The sequence below is a fragment of the Lutra lutra genome, chromosome 7 (genome assembly GCF_902655055.1).
Source record: "Lutra lutra chromosome 7, mLutLut1.2, whole genome shotgun sequence".
Lineage (NCBI taxonomy): Eukaryota > Metazoa > Chordata > Mammalia > Carnivora > Mustelidae > Lutra > Lutra lutra.
In genome coordinates this window covers 20,731,867-20,751,039 of record NC_062284.1, presented here as the reverse complement: position 1 = coordinate 20,751,039, position 19,173 = coordinate 20,731,867, and the positions used below count along the sequence as shown (strand labels likewise).

The 19,173-nt window shown below is 53.9% G+C and overlaps 1 protein-coding gene across 6 annotated transcripts in view; it reads left to right on the top strand.

The window, feature by feature from the left end:
* The first annotated feature begins 233 nt into the window (after positions 1-233).
* The window catches only part of APBA2 (amyloid beta precursor protein binding family A member 2), a 252,681-nt gene continuing 233,741 nt past the window's right edge, over positions 234-19,173 (top strand). For 2 of the 6 annotated variants that reach the window (XM_047738814.1, XM_047738808.1), the window contains exon 1: positions 1,058-1,190. The gene's annotated coding sequence lies outside the window, so the exon portion shown is untranslated. The other 4 variants (XM_047738813.1, XM_047738809.1, XM_047738812.1 and 1 more) reach the window with 4 other exon arrangements.

Genomic DNA, 19,173 nt, shown 5'->3' with positions numbered 1-19,173 from the left:
AGGTGCACTCAACCAGGTAGAGCCCTCAGGTTATTCCATCTGCCCCAGGACCGCATGAAAGGGCCCCAGGGGTCAAACGTGATCCTGGCATCTTCAGCACAACCTTCAAAGGCTTCAGGGCGGATTATTCACACTGTGGTGGGTGCATCACTGACTCGCCTTGGGAGGTGCGTGGGTATCTGGAAATGGACGAGGTTAGGGTCCTCTCCATTCAGGACAGCAAGGAGAGGACGCGCTAGGGCGAGGCCCCAGGTAGGGGAGGTCAGCAGTGGAAGGCTCCGGTAGCACAGGGAATTAGGAACAAGAGGCTGGAGAACACCTGGAATGCAGCCCGCGACTGGGGGCCCTGCGGTGGGAGAGCCCCTCCTCCCAGATGGGGCTTCCCGAGAGGCTGCGATCCCGGAGCGCTGCTCGCCCGGGGCCTCCGCAAGCCGCCGCGCGGGGCTGAGCAGGGCGCGGTCGCCGCGGCCCCTCCGCACCTCACGCGCTCCCGAGCCCGCCAGGGGGCAGCGCGGGGCCCGGGGCAGAGTGCGGGCGCGGTGGAGCTCGCCTACACCTGTTCGACCCGCCTGAGGACCAGACCCCTACGGCTCCCGATCCGGCTGGTCCGAGGCGCGCCCGGGAATCGGTGTGCTCCCCAGGGCCGGGGGCGGTCGGGGAGCCGTGCCTGCCAGAGCCCGGGCTTCGGTCCTTGTCCCCGAGCCCAGTCCCTGAAGGACCCGGGCCCCAGGTGCGCCCGCCGACTGTCCGGGCGCCGGGAGGGGGCTGGGCACCAACGCATCTTTGTCCTCCCTTTCTTCCCGCCGCACGCTCTGGCCCGCGGGCGTTTTCCGACCCGCGGCTCCCGGGGCGGGGGGGGGGGGGGGGGGGGCGGCTGGCGAGGCCGGCGAGGCCGGCGAGGCCGGGCGGGGCGGGGCGGGGGCGCGGGGCGGTCGCCGCAGGCTGGTGCGGGGAGCGCCAGCCGGCCGCGCCGCGTGCGCCCGGCAGAGGCGGCCCTGCGTGCCGTAAGCCGCGTCCGGGGCGCGCCCGCCGCTATTCAGCTTCCCGGGCTCATTAGCAGTCTCGGTGTGCGGCTCGGCGCGGGCTCACAAAGAGCTGCGGCGGCGGCCCGGCGCTCGGCCTCGCGGACGGAGCCGGCGGCGGCGGGGCGGGGGCGGCTGTGCACCCGCGCGGCCCCGCGCCCGGGCCAGGTAAGCTGGGGGTCGCGGCCGCAACCTAGGGGCGTCCGGGCCGGCGCGCGGGGGTGGGAGGGTGCCGGGGAGCGGGGCGGGGCGCAGATGTTGCGGCCGGAGCGCAGCCCCCGGACCCGCGGCACTGCGGGGCGGCCGGGCGCCGCCGGGGTCTGTTTGGTGGGGGTGGGGGGGGGAGCCCGGACCTGCGCCCCCTCGACTGGCGGGCGGGCGCTGCGAGGCCGAGCCAGAGGCTCGCGCATCCCGGGCGGGAGACGCCGCGGTGAGGGGCGACCGTGCGCGGACTGGGGGCGCTGGCCGGCGGTGGCTGCCCGCTTGGGTCCCGGGGCTGGCCAGGCGGTTGGTGCGTTCCGCGGCCCGGCTTGGCGCTGGCAGCTAGTCCCCGTGCAGGGCAAGTCCCGAGTTTGGGGTCGCTTCTGGGGTTCTTGCCTCCCGGGAAGGCGAGTCCCGATCTTCGCCCCCCTCCCATTTCCCTTCATAATGAGGCCCAGAGGGAGAAACTCCTCAATTAAAAATTCCCCCCTCTGGTTCCCCTGGGCCGCCGGCGCGGGGCTCGGGGTGCGGCGCGACCCGCCACTCGCCTCGGCCCCTTCCCTGCGGCGCGCACAGCCCGGGCGGGTTGCTACCGGGAGATTGGGACACTGATGATCCAAGCGAACATCGAGTCCCCGACCCCCGAGCTGGGCGGCGGGCGGCTGGCCTCGGTGTGCCGAGGCTGGGGGCCAACTTGCCCTGGGCCGGGCGCAGAGGAAGGGTCCGGAGGGCGCCGGGGAGGGGCCCGCCCTGTCTGAGCTTCGCCGCGCGTGGAGGCTGAAATTGAGCCTGCTAGTCCTAACTTCGTATTTACTTACAGACGGAGGACTTAATTTTTTTTTTTTTTTCAGATTTGTTCCTTTACTGCCTGACAGGGGCCAGACTCAAATCTGTGGTTAAAAACTCACGGATGACCATGCAGACAGTGAAGTCCCCCAAATCAGGACATCCCAGCACTTCGTCCCGTTGGCCGGGTTATCCCCGGCCTCTTCAACCCCTGGCCCCCTTTCTGGGATTCTGTCCCCACCCCCGCCCCTGCTTTGAGAAACCACAGCGGTTTTAGAAATAATGACCTGAACTCTTCCGGAGTAGCAGCGGGACAACTTTTCCCGAGGTGCACATTTGAGGTACTCTGTGGGTACCCAGAGCCTCGGGGTTAGACCCCGGTAAAGTGGTGGTGGGGACTTCTCCTCCTGTGGGCAGTGTCCACCCTGCCGGGCACGTGGTTCTGTTTCTCTGCCCAGAGCTGCTAGGATGTCCTGCCCTATGTCCTCACTCCAGGCTGCCTGTCTGTGCTGCTTTGCATTTGCAGCAGGGTCTGGAGAGGGTCTCCTGATGTGGAAGCCGCTGGGACTCTGAGTGGTGTTCAGGGAATTTGTGGACTAGCTGGAGCTTGCTGGAGGTCCCAGCACTGAGCAAGCAGCCTCTCCAGGGGGGTGCCACCAGCCCTGGCCGGGGGACCCGTGCAGCAGTCTCCTTTTGGACTGGGTCTGGTGATCGCACTAGCAATGGGGTCCTGCCAGGGTCTTCTGTGGGAGCCTGAGTCTCTCCAGACCTCTTGTCATTTGTTGGGGATCATGGTGGTGCCCCTCCCCCCATGGTCTGCCTTTCCATCTCCAGAGTACTGGGCTTCTGCTCCTGGGAGACGGGCAGGCTGAACCAGATGGTGTGTGTGTGTGTGTGTGTGTGTGTGTGTGTGAGAGAGAGAGAGAGAGAGAGAGAGAGAGAGGGAGGTGGGGTAGAGTGAAGCTAGTGGTGGTCAACTTCTTATGCTTGTCCCCACCCCTGTGTTTCTTTCTTCTGGCACCCAAGGCCTGATTGGGGCTCATTAACTTGTTTGCATAACCATCTCCTGAGTAGCTATAACTCTCTCCCCCTTTTTATATAAAATATTAGTTTCACAGGAATAATTGGTGGGGATGGATTGTGAAATGGAGGTGCATAAAGAATTCAGTTTGCCAAACTAAGAAACGCTGGATAAAAATAAAAGATAATTGTAAAAGACACCAGTCGCACCCCTGGAAACTGAGAGGGAGCGCTAAAACACCTTGATTTTTCCTAGACACAACTGAGGAACTCAGAGGAAAAACACATTGGATGGGGAGGTTAGGCTCAGGCCGGGCTTTGTATGGATCGGGTGGCCATGAGGCTTGTCTTGGGGGGGAGATGTACAGGTCCCTTCCGGGCCTTAGCACCTCCCTGTCCTGGCTCTACATGGTTGACCTAGTGACTCAACAGGTGAGGGCCTCTGGTGACCCCACAGTCTGAACTCTTGGAGAGACCCTTACTGTCAGGGGAGTCAGAGAGGGCTAGGGGCAGGTGGGCACAGAGGCCCTAAGCACATCCGCAGCAGGCCACATGGGACTTCTAAAAGCTGCAGCAGAAACCAGGGACGCCTACCTTGCAGGTTGGCCTAAGAGAAATGGAGAGAGCGAGAGAGAGAGCCCAGAGTGGTGGTAGCTCCGAGCATCCCAGGTGGCTGTGAGGAAGGATGTGGAAACACTGTCCGACAGCTCAGTCCCCAGCATAGGTCCCGTTTGATGATTGCTCAACAAAAGGCAGCCCAGGTGCCTGTTGGTGGTTGGACCATGTGCCCACAGGGAGGATTCTGTGACTCCATTCTCCTCTATGTGTCCCCCGCCCACCACCTGGGTTGGGTCCAGTTCGTGCCTCTGAGGAGCCTGCTGGCACAGGCTGAGTCAGCTGGCGTGGGCTGTCTTCCATCGCCTTTCCCAAAGTCAGTTCATTCTCTCCCTGTCCTCTCTTGGACACACGAGGGAGCCCAGGGAGGACAGTAACCTCAAGGTCACAAAGCCAGGCTCTCTCTGTGGGGCTCATGATTCCCTAGTGTGCTGGGGAGCCCTCCATATTGGTGGGCTGCCACTGCTGTGGGAATTAGGATTTCTGTGCTGGCTATGGGGTTTTGTAAGTTGGGCTGCATGGTTGCCTCTTGGCAGGTGGGGCCCAGACCAGGTCTGGTGTTCCTTGCTCAAGTCCTCTGTGGCTTCCCAGTGCTCACTCCACACCCACATTCCTTGGTCTGATTTTCTCAACTTCCCTTCCTTGTTCCCAACCATGGTCCTTCCAGGCAGATGGGATCACTTCCCAGGCTTGCCCTGGGTGTTCCCACCCTGTCCCCTTGGCTTGGGGCCCTTGTGTCCATCCTTGATGATCCCAGCTACATGTGGACTCCTTTCCTCTTATCCCCTTGTCCTCAAATTTGCCAAGCTTATACATGCCTCAGGGCCTTTGCACCTGCCTTCCCTCTCCTTGGCACAGCTTCCTCCAGATGTCCACCTGACTTGGTCCCTCACTTACTTCAGTTCTCTGGTTCTATGCTCCTTGGCCCCCCTCCATAATTTAACTTTACTCCCCCCGCTTTTTTTTTTAACCCTGCTTTGTGTTTCTTCTTCATATTTAACATTCAGTTTGTTATTTAAATACCTGTCTTTTTATTGACTCTTACCACTCCAATGTAAACACCTTGTTCTCCTCTCTATTCCTGGCAGCTAGAATAGGGCCATGTACCACCTCAGTGCTCCTTGGTGGATGGATGAGTGAATGAGTGAGGCCCCAGGAATGGCCCTCTTCCTTTCAGTCTGGCTCTGGGCTGCTCCTTTTCCCAAGCCTCAGGGCTGGAACTGAGCTGTAGTCACGTTTGTATTCACGGTTGGTTGGCTCCTTCCTAGAAGTCAGCACAGAATCTGGTACTCAGTGGGCAGACAGGAAGGAGCTGTGGAATTATACCGTGCAGGTGTGTTTTCATATAGGCCAGGAGACAACATGGTTGGAAAGGCAATCTGGCCCAAAGAGCGGGTGTCCTGATTCTTCACAGAAACTCCTTTTCGGATTTTCGGTTTTTTGGATGGTGTGCTGTCAGGCTCTCCCTGCTGCCAGAGCCAGCTCTGTGTTGTCCCTGCAGTCACCTGGGCTGTAGAGGCACTGGGAATGAGGTACTCTCTTACCCAGGTTCCCTTTTCCCTCCATCTGGATGTTTCTAAGCTTGTCTTGTACCTTATGTCAGACCCGGCATCTTGAGGCTCCCAGCCAGTCCGCCTGCCCCATGTTTGCCAGCCTCTGGCTCCCGAAGCTTTCCCCCACCAGATCCTCCTGCCTGTGCTGTGGTCTCACCGGGGAAGGTGCGCTGGTGGTATCAGGACGGAGACAGCCTGAGGCTGGGAAGGACGGCGGGGTTAGGAGGAGTGAGAGCTCCATTCAAGGAGCCTGGGTCTGCCACTCATCGTTGGGACCTTGTACAAGTCATTGGCCTTGGGAGCCTTTCTCACCTTCTGTTGTAATGACATTATACGTCTCTCCTGCCACTGTTTTGAGAGCCATGTAACTATGTATACAGTTCCCAGTATCAAAGTGATGCTCAAAGTCATTACCAGGCCTAGGGCTGTGCAGGTGTGGGGGAGGGGAGTGTGGCCTCTAGGCTTGTTGTGGTTTTTGCAATTTCTCTGGGAGTTTGAGGGGTCAGGTTTGGTAGTTTCAGCCACAGCCTCGTCGAGAACATGGGAACTGTTCTCATGTCAGGTGCTACGTCTGTTGTTTTGTGTCTGAAGGACCAAAATTAAGAAGGGGGAAAAAAACCCACGTGGTTGAGTTTCCTGCATGTACTGACTGAGAAAATATTTTCGTCTCATGGCGTTCTGGAAACCAGCGTGCTGCAACATTTGAAGATGGTTTCTCATTAGGTGCACGCTGGTGGGCACTTGCATTGGTTGAGTTCTGTTCCTCGGTGTTTGCTCTTTTCAGTATTGAGCGGTAGATCAGTTGTCTCAACTTGGCCACAGGGAGGCAGGCTACGGAGCAGGCCCTGGGGAATGCAGGGCAGTGCTGGGATTGTGGCTTGAATGGGAGAGAGCTCGAGGTCCCTGTGCCCCACCCCCCAGCCCCCCATCCCATGGGGGCTTTGTTTGTATCATACTTGTTTTTCAATCGGGTGGTCGTGAGCAGGATGTGATCCACCCAGGGGTTAATTTTCAACATGTGTCTAGAGAACCTGATAGCTGGTGACCAGTGGACCTGAGTGCTGGTTGGCGGTTGGAGAGTAACGGACATGTCACAGGTGACCCAGTGCCCACCACGGGGACAGTGAGAGGGTTGGTTGGGAGCGTGATGTCCAGCCAAACAGCAAATACTGTTGGAGGGTGTGTAAAGGTGTTTTCCTTTTTGCACTTGAACTCACCGGGATTCTCTGCCCCTCCTGTCCCAAGCATCAGCCGTGAAGACAGACGCTTGGGTCTGAAATGCTCAGGCCCTTGTTCTAAACAAACCTGAATACATAAATAGTTCAGGAGGACAGGATTTGTATTTAGAACTCTTAGTTGGAATATATCTATAGCATGTACATATTTCTCTCTACGTATGTATATGTAATACATATCTATTTCTTTTTTAATTTGATGGGTTTTGTATTCCTGGAGTTGATTCCCTGCCAAGGCAGCTCTCTAAAGTTGAATTTTTCTGAATTGTTGTATGCATCGTTAATTTAACAAAAATATATAGTGTATCATTTTTCCCAATTGGTTTACTTATCACTTGTCTTGGAAAAACCCATTGGTTCAATACAGGAGACCCACTGACTGAATGAACGCGTGCATTTAGGGATGATGGATTTCTCAGGTCCCCCTGGCAGCGAGTGTGCGTACTGTTCAAATAAAACGCAGTTTACGTTTCTCGGTCTTTTGGTGCGATAAGTGAGCCATGTGCTCTAACATCTGTCCATATTACCCAGAGCTGGTGACAGCTGTCATGGGTGGGGTGGAGTAGGAGTGGGGCCTGTGTTAGGAACCCAAAGCTCTAGAAAGCCGGGCTCTGCCTCCAAACAGCCAGCGAACGCCCCCGCTCAGGGTTTGACCTAAATTCTCCTAAAAGGTCACACATAGTTCTGTGCTCCCTTCCTCACCAGCCACTTGAGTTCCACGGAGTTATGAAGATAAAGTGAGATAAGGTGTGGGCAAACGTGTTGTTATGATGAAATGCTCACTTAACCCTGTCACTGGGGTTAGAGAAAGAGAGAGAGAGAGAGAGAGAGAGTTTCTTCCCAGCTTGCCTGACGGGCCTCAGATGCCAGGCGCACCTTGGGTCCCTGACTGGCTCTAGCTGATCACAGAGAAGCGGGCAGATGACTGATGGATAATTGTTCCCGGCCACGGGTCCCAACGCTGCCCACTTGGCCTGCCTGCTGGATCACGGGCCCCGGGGGCAGGCCGTGCTTGGTTGTGGCGATGGCTGTTTTCTCCAGGGAATGGTAGTGGGACAAGCCTGACCCATGACCCCTCCTCGATGTGATTTCCTTTGTGTACACGGACTGCGAAGTTTCTGCCTGTGGCCTTTCTCTGTCCTTCGTGTGCTGGACAGAGCACACCAGCATAGGGAAATGGCTGGGCCATCTGCCTCTGGTTCTCACGGGGACATACGTCTCTGAGCTGGTTCTTGGGTTGGAAACTCTGAGAGCAGAAGGCCCTCCAGACCAAGAATGCCTGACTGTGCCTCTCCTTTGGGCTTTAACAGATTTCGTCTTCTAAATTAATTGCATTTCATTAAGTAATGGTTTTGTTCTTGATCTCAGGCTGCTCTGTGCTTAATCAGCAGTGGTGGCTCATGCCGCTCGACTTCCTGGGATGCTCTCAGAGGCAGGGGCACCTCGGACTCGCATCAACTTCTTATGAGGAGCTGCCTTGGGGGACCCCTAGATCTGGCAGCCCTCTCCTCGCTGCTGGCTCTGAGAATCCCTGCTTTGACTCTGTGTATGTGTCGCTCTTTTCATCTGTCATGCAGGATGGCTTATGTGCTAACGGACACGGCAGGGTGCTGGGTACTTAAATGGCAGCATTGCCCCTGTCATTCACCTGCTGGTCTCTGGACGGGTGGGGTCTCTGCAGTGCAGACACTGTGGATGGGGGCTTCCGCTTTAGAAACCCCTGAGCCCTCTGCTGGGAGATGCATCCGTCCATCCATCCCTCCATCTGCTCCACAGGTAGTTTCTGAACACCTGCTCCGTTCTGCCTTTCCCAAGCCATGTCTAGAGCTGGGTGAGGTCCGGAGAGAAGGAGCAGAGAGGGGCCACTGGCGACTGTGGGATGGCATAGGAGCCCCCCGATTCTGGCTCTGGGACCATAGCCCTTCTAAAGAAGCACAGACGGGAAGGTGTGAGAGCCCAGGCCTGGGGGTGGGGGGAGTCATGGACCCCATCCTGGAAGGGTAGACAGGTGTGCCCCTCCAGAGTCCAAGACAGAAGAGCCCTCCAGGCAAAAGGGCCAGCCTGGTGTTGGGCCTGTAGGGAGGCTGACTGTGTATTTGGCATCAGACACAGGTAGTGTGTGCAGATCAGAGTTGAAGATGGGGGGAAGGGGTGTCCTGATCACCAGGGGCTTGAGCTGCCTTTGGGGGCCCTGAGGCATCCTTGTGGTGCAATGGGGACACGGGGGGTGGATAGAAATGACATGAGCTTTGCTAAGAGCTCTTTAGGACAGTCTTTTCCATAATCAGGCTTTGCCACCAGTTAACATGGGAGAAGGGCTCATGGAGGGCACGTGGAGGGGTGTTGAAGAGGGGCAGGGCCCAGCTTTGCAGCCCTCAGAGCCACATGGCTCCAGGGCCCTCGGTCCTACCGTCTTATGTAGGAGGCAGCGGCTGCTGCCAAGTCCCAGCCTGGCCTCATGGATATTTAATTTTACCTTTTAGAGATTTACGGGCTTTCTAGATTAAATTGCCACTGTTCTCCTACAAAAACGACAAAATCCATGACAAACCATCAATCACATTATTAATTTGCTCCCATAGAGTTAACCTCTGCGGCTCTGCTGACTTACGGGAAGGACAGTCACACAGAGGAGCCTGGTTTCCAGTTGTCAGTGAGCGTGGAAAGACCAGGAGGACACAGGTCGCAGAGGCAGGTGCTGCCTCAGCCTGGCCGCCCTGCCTGCGGCGTGGCCATCTTTGTGCTGCCTGGTGGTCACTGCCAGGGCTCCTGGTGGCTTTCTGGCTCTCTGTAAGGAGGGGGCTGACTCCTCATGCAGAGGGGACCGGGAAGGCATGGGGCAGTGGCAGGGGTGGGGGGAGAGCTGCAGCTGCTGGACAGCTGTGCTGTGGCCAAGAAGCTGGGTACTAGAGGTCTCTGCAGGCTGGTCAGCTCCAAAGAGGCCCTCGGATGCCTCCTGTCTGTGGCCCTGACTCCCCAGGGCACCCACAACCTGTGTCCTCTCTTCCCCTTTTCGGCTCAAATAGGCTACAGTGGCTTTTCATTCCCTGGGTTATGGTGGCTCAGAAAACATCTGTTACAGGTTGCTTTCCTTTTTGGAGAGTAGTCTGCCTGTTTTCGGCTTTGGCGCAGGGCGGGGGGTGAGCACCATTCCCTCCCATGGGGCCGGTGGCCTGGCCCTTGTCACAATTTGTTGAGAGAAAGCTTCATCTGACGGAGGGTGGTGTCTGTGTGCCTACTGTGATCCAGCCCACACCCCCCTCTCCTAGCTGCACCAGGCAGGGAGGAGTGCGGGGGGGCTCTGAGCATCATGTGCTGCTGGGACAGGGGGTCTCGGGGCTCACTCTCCTGATGACTTGATCAAGGACCTAATACTACATTGCAGTTCACTTTGACCGACTCCCAGAGCTGCTTTCTTCCTTTCCGGCAATAAAGAAGCCAACCCGTCCTGGATTTAATACCCGATGTTTCAGAGCAGAAATCCAGTGGTTCTGTCCGGGGCGTGGCAGCTTGCCTGTGCTCCTGCATGACACCCACAGCAGGGAACAAACGAGCCCTTTGGCAGAGGGGCTGGCCATCACTGCCTACTGAGGCGGAAGAGGGCTATAAAAGCCAACGTATTTGTGGAAGTACAAACAGAGTTTACTTTCTTAATGAACAGCCTTGAGGTGAAATGAGCTTCCATTTCATGGAAGTAAAAGGAGACATAAGTCATCTACTTGGGACCGATTTATTTATTTACTTTTTTTTTTTTTAAAGATTTTATTTATTTATTTGACAGAGAGAAATCACAAGTAGGCAGAGAGGCAGGCAGAGAGAGAGGAGGAAGCAGGCTCCCTGCTGAGCAGAAAGCCCGACGCGGGGCTCGAACCCAGGACCTGGGATGATGACCTGAGCCGAAGGCAGCGGCTTAACCCACTGAGCCACCCAGGCGCCCCTATTTATTTACTTTTTATCTCACCACCCTAATTCCCAAGAGTGGTCCTCAGGCTCTCATGCATTTTCCTTGTGCACACCGTCCAAGCTGACCGAGACCTGCAGTCTGTGATGGGTGTTTGTCATCCAGGAGTTGGGTCCACTGATCCGTCGGACACCACGGGACCTCCCATCTCAGGCCCTGATACCCAAAACCTTTTTTTTTTCTTCCCCTCCTCCACACACATGTGCTTAGTGGGATATATTTTAACAAATTACTCATCCTTAAATAATGCACTATATTATTAGTAAGAAGGCTGCTGACAACTGGATAGAGGAAGGGGACAAGAGACACTTCACCTGATGAAGGTCCAATAAACAAATGAAAAGATGCTCAACTCCCTTAGTCAGCAGGGAGATGCAAAATAAATGATAGAAGTGTGCATTTGTCAGGGGTCTCCAGAGAGACAGAATCAATAGAGTAGGGTGTGCATGTGTGTGTGTGTGTGTGTGTGTGCGCGCGTGCATGTTTATCATGAAGAATCCGCTCATGTGATTGTGGAGGCTGAGAGTCCCAGATCTGCAAGCTGGAGCCCTAGCAAAGCTGGTGGTGTAACTCAGTTTGAGTCTAGAAGCCTGAGAACCAGGAGAGCCAGTGGTGTAAACCCCAGTGCGAGGGCAGGAGAAGAAACGAGCTGTCCCAGGAGGCAGGACATGAGGGGTGAATTCCGCCTTCCTCTACCTTTCATTTTCATTCAGTTCCTCTGTGGATTGGATGATGCCCGTCCATGTTGCGGAAGACTGTCCATTTGACTAAGTCCTGATCGAGATGCTGATCTCATCCAGAAACACCCTCACAGAAACACCCAGAGATGCTTTTGGATCCGGATCTGGGCTTGTCCGTTGGATGCATGAAGTCAACCATCATGATGTGATATCACCATGACACACCTATCACAACGGCTAGAGTTAGCAGGAACTAGCTGGTGTGGGGAGAATTTGGAGCTGCGGCAACTGTCGCTGTTGATTGGGGTATCAGTTTCTACAGCTGGTTTGGGAAGCCGTTTTATGGCGTCAACTAAAGCCAAAATTACATATACCCTCTGACCAGCAGTGAGTGCCCCTCTGAAGCGAACTGCAGGAAAGATAGAGCATACGGCCACCGGCTGATAGGTGGCTCCTAAAGAAATCAGACCCTGATCCCTGGAACCCACAAATGTTAACTTAGATGCTAACTTATACGTGATTAAGGGTTTTGAGATGAGATAAGCTTGGGTCTTCTGGGTGGACCCTAAATGCCGACGCGAGGGTCCTTCTGCGAGGGAGGTGGGGGGGGGGGTTGGAGGCAGAGAAGGAGGCTGTGGAACCACAGAGGCAGAGATGGGAGCGGTGTGGCCCCACACCAGGGAAGGCTGCCAGTCCCAGCAAGTGGAGGAGGAGAGGAATGAGTTCTCCAGAGCCTCTGGAGGGAGTGCGGTCTGCTGACGCCTTCATTTCTACCCAGAGAACCTGCTTTCACCTCTCTCGTTCCTACAACGGCAAGAGAATCCATGCATGTTGGTTTAAGCTACCCAGTTGTGGGGTGACTTGTTAAAGTGGGCACAGGATGCCAGTACAGCCATTAAGAGGCAGGTGCGACGGTGCCCATGCCAGCATGGTTGTCATTTCAAGCTGCAGACGCCCATCAGACGCAGGCGCCCATCAGCGGCAGGCCCGCCCAGCACACTGAGGTTTACTGGCACATGGAACGCCACAGAGCAAGCCGTGAGCACACCTTCTGTGAGTGCGTGCATCGGTGTGGATGAGTCTGGCCACATACCATTGAATGAAAAAAAACCTCAGAGCCCTGAGTCCCTTGCTGCACATTTCCATTGATAGGAAAGTCAACGGGCAACTCTCTTCTGTGCAGCTGGAAGTCAGGTTGCCCTTAGGAGGTGGTTATTGGGGAGGGCATGGTTGGGCTGGGCTGGGCTTTTAGAAGTGCTGGCAACATCCCATGTCTTGATCTGGGTGGTGGTTTGCGTGGGTGAATTTCAACTCACGATACGAAACTTTCCAGCACGTGTACTTCGATAAAAGCTGAAAAAACAAAAAAAGAGCAGTACGTCATCTTGAAATTCTCAAGGAGAACTTTCAACAGACTGACTCATGGCTTGTTTCGCTGCTGGAACAATAATATCAAAATCAAGATTACAGTTAATGTGAGATAATGAAATTTTGCCATTCCGACAAGCGCTTATTAATACTGAGATTCGAACTGTGTTTTCTAAATGAAATCAGAGAACGTAAACCCAAGGAAGATGCTAGGATCCATATGCAGGTAATTGATAATGGGTAAGTTATCTGGATGAAATGAGTTTTAATTCCTGCATGTGAAGGGAGCCGTGCTCTCAAAACCAGACACAAACAAGCCAAGTATGTGAGGGTCCGATGCTGTGCGCTGTCAGGGGAGTGGGAGGGAAACCAGAGAGCTTTAAGAAGCAAGAGCAGAAGGAAGTGCTGTCTGAACTCTGGGCCAGCCCTGAAACCTGCAGGGAGGGCCCAAGACCTCGTCCACCCATGCAATCTCCAGGCCACCTTGCCTGCCGCACAGAGGTCCCCAGAGATCTCTGCTGTCTTTGCCCACACCTCTCCCTGGCCTGTTTTTCCTACCCCTCCCACCTGTGAGTTCTCTCTCATCCCTCCCAACCCAGGTCGGGCAGCCCTGCTGCTGTGCTGCATGGCTCTGTTCCTGAGACTGCCCTAAACAACCAGCTTGTCTCAGTGGGCTTTTCCATGGTTTCTTCCGGAGACGCAAAGGAAGCAGGTGGTGACACGTGGGAGGAGTCACCGTGCAGCCTCAGAGGTTCCATGCATGTTCATCTGGTGAACTGTCAGCCTTGACCTGGTGCAGGGAGGGCGTGGTGGCTTCTTCAACAGGGCCCTCTGAGAGGTGTGCCCATACAGGCAGAGGCTGGGGTTTGTGGGGGCCCTGGGCCCATCGGGAGCCAGCCTGGTGCTGCAGGGCAGCCCCAGCGCTGGTCCAGGCTGATGTTGTGATGTGCTGCAGGGGTGTCACTGAGATTTTCAGAGCGGGTTCTATGGATGTGGTGTCGTAGTTCAGGAGCCTAGAAGCCTGGGTTCTCCACGCCCCCAAGGAGCGCCCTCTAGCTGTATCTCCTTCATCCTTTGTTTATGAAGCAGGGGAGAGAGCTGGGCTGCCCCAGAACTAGCTCCTTGTCACCTCCTCATGCTCCCATCCCCTCTCTCCTGGACTAGATGTAGCTTCCCAACTCCTCCCTCCTTTCCTTCACTTGTTGCTGCTGAGACCTGTTCTCAGCTCTGAGGCCTCCCTGGTGTCCCGAAGTACATCTCACCTCCTCACCTCCCACTTGCTGTTATTTTCCCTCTTGGCACTCATCCTCACCTGACCTATACCATGAGCTTGTCTCTTGTCCTTCTGCACGGAGATGTCCCCGAGGATGGGGGTGCTCCAGTGTCGGGGAGGGGGGTAGATGGAGTTGGGGATGGGCCTGGGCCAGTAGCACTTTTTGCCCTGGACAATTATTGAGGGAGCTGGACTCTTGCAGGAAGTATGCCCTGCCCGTGTTGGCTCAAGGACTACTCCCAGTGGCCTGGCCACCCAGGGAACGTTGGCCATCTCTGGAGCGAGCATTTCCATGTGTGCGGTGTGCGAAGCATCATTGCTGAGTGCTGGCACACACATAGAGGAAACAGTGTCGTGAAGACTCGGCCCTTCAGGGGGCTTTGAATTTGATGAGTTTTTGTTGGTCAGGGGGAATGTCATCTTCAGTGGGTAGAAGAATAAAGGGTAAAGGGGGCTCCTGCAAGGTGTGGCAGCAGGCGGAAGACGCGTACCTGAATGTGGTGGTCGTTCTGATGGTGGCTAATGAAAGTCAGAGGGTGCTGAGGGGCTGTGTACACCCCAGTCCCCACGTGTAGACCATACTGGGTGATGTCCTTCCAGAGAGTACAGATGGAAACAGAACAGTAACTAAGCAGTGGGGGAACCTGACAGTCGCTGCCTTGGCTAGGTGGTCAAGGTCAACACCAACAGGGATGAGTCATGTTGAGTGCCTGTGTCCTTGATAGGATGTGATGGAAACGGCACTTTACCTCTGTGGTCTGTCTCCCCTAAACCCATAACTTCTATCCAATCATAAGGAAAACGGCAGTTAAATTCCAATAGAGGAGCATTCTGTGAATACTTGCTCAGTACTCCTTAACACTGCTGAATCAATAGTCTCATAAAAAATGGAGACTCTGTCACAGCCAGTAGGAACCTAAGGAGGCGTGATGACAGACGATGATGTGTCCTGGTAGGGACCCTGGAACAGAAGAAAGACGCTGGGGAAAAACTAAGGGGCTGTCAATAAAATGTGGACTTTAGTTAGCAGCAGTGCATTCCTGTTAGCTCATTAACTAACAAATGTAGGACATTAACGCAAGATGTTCATGATCTTACATTAAGGGGAAAAGGGATGTAGGGATCAATGGAAAATCTGCTAAAAAAAATAAATCTGTTCTAAAAAGTGAAGTCTGAGCCTCACTGTCCTTCCTCATCGAGCTCCAGACACTCTTGGCTTTGTCATGCCTGTTGGACCTCCTTCTTTACCGTCTGAGGGAAAACAAGGGAAGTTCAGTTTAGAATTTGGAGTATCTATTTTTGTATGCCTCGCATGTCTGGGTGCTTGAAAATCACAGGTTTCTCAGGTGTGGTCGGTGTGGGTGCTGGGGACAACCCCTGGGAGAGACGAGGCCAGCCAGGACACTCCCAAGTGTGTGGGCCCGGTTCCCTTGGTCTCCTGAAGGGACAGCAGAGCTTTCTTCTGCTTCCTTCTTATGTATGAGGAAAAGGAAACATTGACATCCGAGTATCTGTCCTGAGCTGCCACCCTCCCCGGATCAGCCCCTGGGTCGCTTACAGTTAGTGACCAGAGGCCATTGGTCATACAGGCAACATGGACCTGAGCTGATGTGTGCATGGTTGAGGGTCCTGTAAGGAGCAATGGGGAGCCAAGTGTCTGTGTGGGCTAAGCTGGTGCTTAAGATTCATGGCCAACATGGAGTAGGTGGTAGAAATGGCTTTGTTCCCATAGGAAGGGATGGCTGGCAGGGATGCAGGAAAACAGCCCCCCTCTCACCCTCCAGCAACTGAATGCCTGGTTTTGGGGAAATTTCATGGTCTTTAAAGTACATAAGATTCACTTCCTATATTTTTGGAGGAGGCACAGCAGAGAGTGAAAGGAGGAACCCCACAGGGGAGGGAGAAGCCCGATCAGGATCCCTGCTGCTCTGTGAATGGGCCGGGCCAGCCAGGAAGGCTGTGGTTTATGGAGAACTGGAGGGCACTGCCTGGGGCTCAGCCTCTTGCTGGCCGGAGGAGAGGACACCTGCTTTGCAGGACAGCGTGAGTCAGGAACCAGACCGTGTGCCCCACGTCACTGCAGGATCTGAGGCTCAGGAGGTGCTTGGTGTGGGATAGGCGAGGCTTGGTGCTGTGGCTGGTTGGGGAAAGGTGCCTACACCACCCCGGGGACCTTGTGCAAGCCACAGCCCCTCACAGGTCCTTGAGCCGGTGAGGGGGAACGATTCCCACAGGTCTTACAACTCATCTGGATTTTATGACCAAACCAAGTTGAGCCACATGAACCTGCTATTTTTGTTAACTCAGAAGTGGTCAAAGGCAAGCAGTTTCCTATGGTTCAGTTCAATAGAGTTAATGCCTTTTTTTGGCAAGAGAGAATACTCTTTATCTTAAAAACTTTATTTTTAGTTATTCCACACCTGTGAATCCATTGTGTTAGGAAGAAGAGATAAGCAAACAGAAGAGACGTTTAGATGCCCAGGTCTCCCTGCCGGGGGACCGTGGTCCCGCGGTGTCTTCCTGGCTGCCTGGGCACATGCTCAGCTCCTGGACTGTGTCAGGATCCCCTCCCCCTGCTGTTGGGCGTTTGCAAGGCATTCGTAGCCCCGGGCCCCCATGCTTGGGCATCGGAGTTGTTTAGAATGTTTTTCTGCTGTGAACCATGCTGTAATAAATATTCTTGCAGCTCCTTTTTTCTTTCTTTCTTTCTTTCTTTCTTTTTGGTGGATATTCGTGTTTCTTTCATTATGATACATTTTGGGCAAAAATGCTGGACAAAATGCGAAAGCTTCAGACAGACCTCCAGAAAGGTTCATTGCCCACTGACTGTGTGAGAAGAACTGAGCTGCTCTCCCTCCCTCCCTCCTACCCATCCTCTCCCCTTTCTGTCTCTCTTTCATCCAATCCCTTCCCTCTCCCCTCCCTCTCTCCCCCCTCTCCATCTCATTCCATCCTTCCCTCTCCCTCCTCCCCCTTCCCTACCCCCATCTCTCCCTTCCCCTCCCCGCTGTTTGATGGGATCCCATGTCGCAGCAGTCCATGGATCACATTCCAGCTGCCCCTCCGATGCCTTGCGACCCCCCAGGATCCCTGTGGCCCCCCTTCCAGGGTTTGCTTGCGGTATTTTGAGAGGAAAAACCAATAACTTGTAGGGGACTCGATATGGAGAGTTACGGAGACTTCCTGCTGACACACAGGCCGCCAGGCAGCATGGGACTGATGGCTCAGGTGTGATACCATTTCTTCCAGGGAGAGATCCCTTTCCTGATTGCTCCCACCCCCCCAGCATGCTGGGGACCCTGAGGTGCTGACCTCATGGGCCGGACCCAAACCCGGGGCTCACGAGCCATTATTAGTTTTAAAGTATCTTATTTTTCTGGAGATTTGGCAAGTGGAGTGATGCCAGACCCTCTCTTCCTAAACCGCCAGAGCCAGCTCCAGAGCCTGTGAGTCAGATGGCTGCTTGCCACCGTGGGACACTTGGCCTGGTGTCCTGTCCTGGAGCCACCGGCTGCCCTGAGAATCCAGAGAAAGGCTGCTGAATCCTGCGGCCCCAGGAGGATCCTTGCCCTCCTTTTGCAGAAGCAGTTGACTCGTGGATTCGCTCTGTTGAGCTGGAAGAAAGAATTTTTAAATTTCCTCTGGTTGAAGAACCTAAAATGGGACAATCTACATCAGTTCCCCCAAATTGGACTTTTAAGCATGTTCTTGGAAAAATGGACTGTTTTCTGTGTGTGGGAGCAAATTCCGTGGGAGCCGTCTGGTAATAAATTTTAAAGTGCAAATCTATTAGTGTCATTCTCAAATACTGAGAGTCTTGAAAACCAGAAGCTTCCTGATCAAGGCCTGTGAGGCAGTGCTCCCCCCAACCCTGGGGAGGGGACAGCTGGGGAAGCCCCCTTTCTCTGCCCCAGATCCCCTCTCTCCAGGTCAGCAGCATTGTTTGTAACCAGGGGTAAGCACTCCTTCCACCACCTCCTGAAGATCCTGAAAGACATCAGAAGGGTGACGTGCAGTGCTGGAGTGACCCTGAAATTTACTGGGGTACATATTGTCTGGTGGAATGCAGTTTTCATGTAGTCTAAAAGCTAAAGAGCTAATAAGTAAAAGAAATAGATATGACATCTCTGTTGCTAAAATAGTGCCTTCTAACAATTCTCTCGTTATCTCTAGAGGACGAGAGAGCCATTTTTTCTGGCAGCAGACTCTGGGGTGAGAAGGATCCTGGTCTCATTGACGAGGAAGGTGTCTGACATACTCTAGATCTGGGATTCCTTTGGCGTTGGTTTTGCATGACCGCTTTTTTTTTTTTTTACTTAATTTTAATTTCTGATTATAAAGCTAATAGACATTCATTGTAAAGATTCAAAATTTTCAGAATACCTAATGTAGAACATGAGAGCCCCCCTTCCCCAACCCCCTGCAAAGACAACCATTGTTAAAGTTTGGTGCAGATTCCTCCTGGTTTTCTTTTGTTTGTTTGTTTGTTTGTTTATAGAAATGTTTTACTTAAATCTTACACAAATACCTTTATGTTTGTTATTTTTAATATTTTTCAGTGAACTGAGATTGTATTGCCAGTGTGGTTTGTCCGTAGATCTCTTCCCCCAGCAATGCATCTCAGACATTGTGTCTTGTCAGTTATGCATGGTAACATTATTCTAACATTGTACAATACTTGACTGTTTACTTATTTATTTTTAAAGATTTATTTATTTGAGAGAGAGAGAAAGAGAGAGTGCGGGCGAGCATATGTGCAGGGAGGGACAGAAGGGGAGGCAGAGAGATCCTTTAGCAGACTTCTTGTTGAGTGTGGAGCCTGACGTGAGGCTTGATCCCACGACCCTGAGATCATGACCTGAGCCGAAACCTAGAGTCAGACGCTTAGCCGACCGTGCCACCCACACAGTGCTGCCCACTTGACTGTTGACTTATTGACGAACTTTTGGGTTGTTCCCATTGTCCACACGTTGGTCACACCAGGCTGTGGAGTCTCACACGTATATCCTTGCACCTGCATGGGAATGTCTCTAGCATGGGTTCCAGAGGCAGACTTGCAGGGTCGAATGGTTTGAGATTTCTAGCATGAATAGCTATCACCGAGGTGCCCTCTGGAGCACTCCCGACCATTTTAAAGGATGCCAGTTGTGTGGGACGGCTTTCTCCCCATGTCTTCATCAACAGATGATGTCTTCGTAGTTTCACTTGGTCATACAGGTATAAAGTTATCACTGAGTTAAAATTACGGATGAGAGCAAGGTTTCTCGCCGGTGCTTCATAGTATATCTGAATTGCTTCTCTTCAGTTTCTTTTTTGCATCCTTGCCTGTCTTTCTGTTGACTTGTTCCTTTTCCTTTTGGATTTATAGGCATTCATCATGCAAAAAGGTTATTTCCCCTTCCCTCTCTATGTTGCAGATGTGGTCCTCCCCAATGTCTTTTGTTCTTCACCTTCGTTTA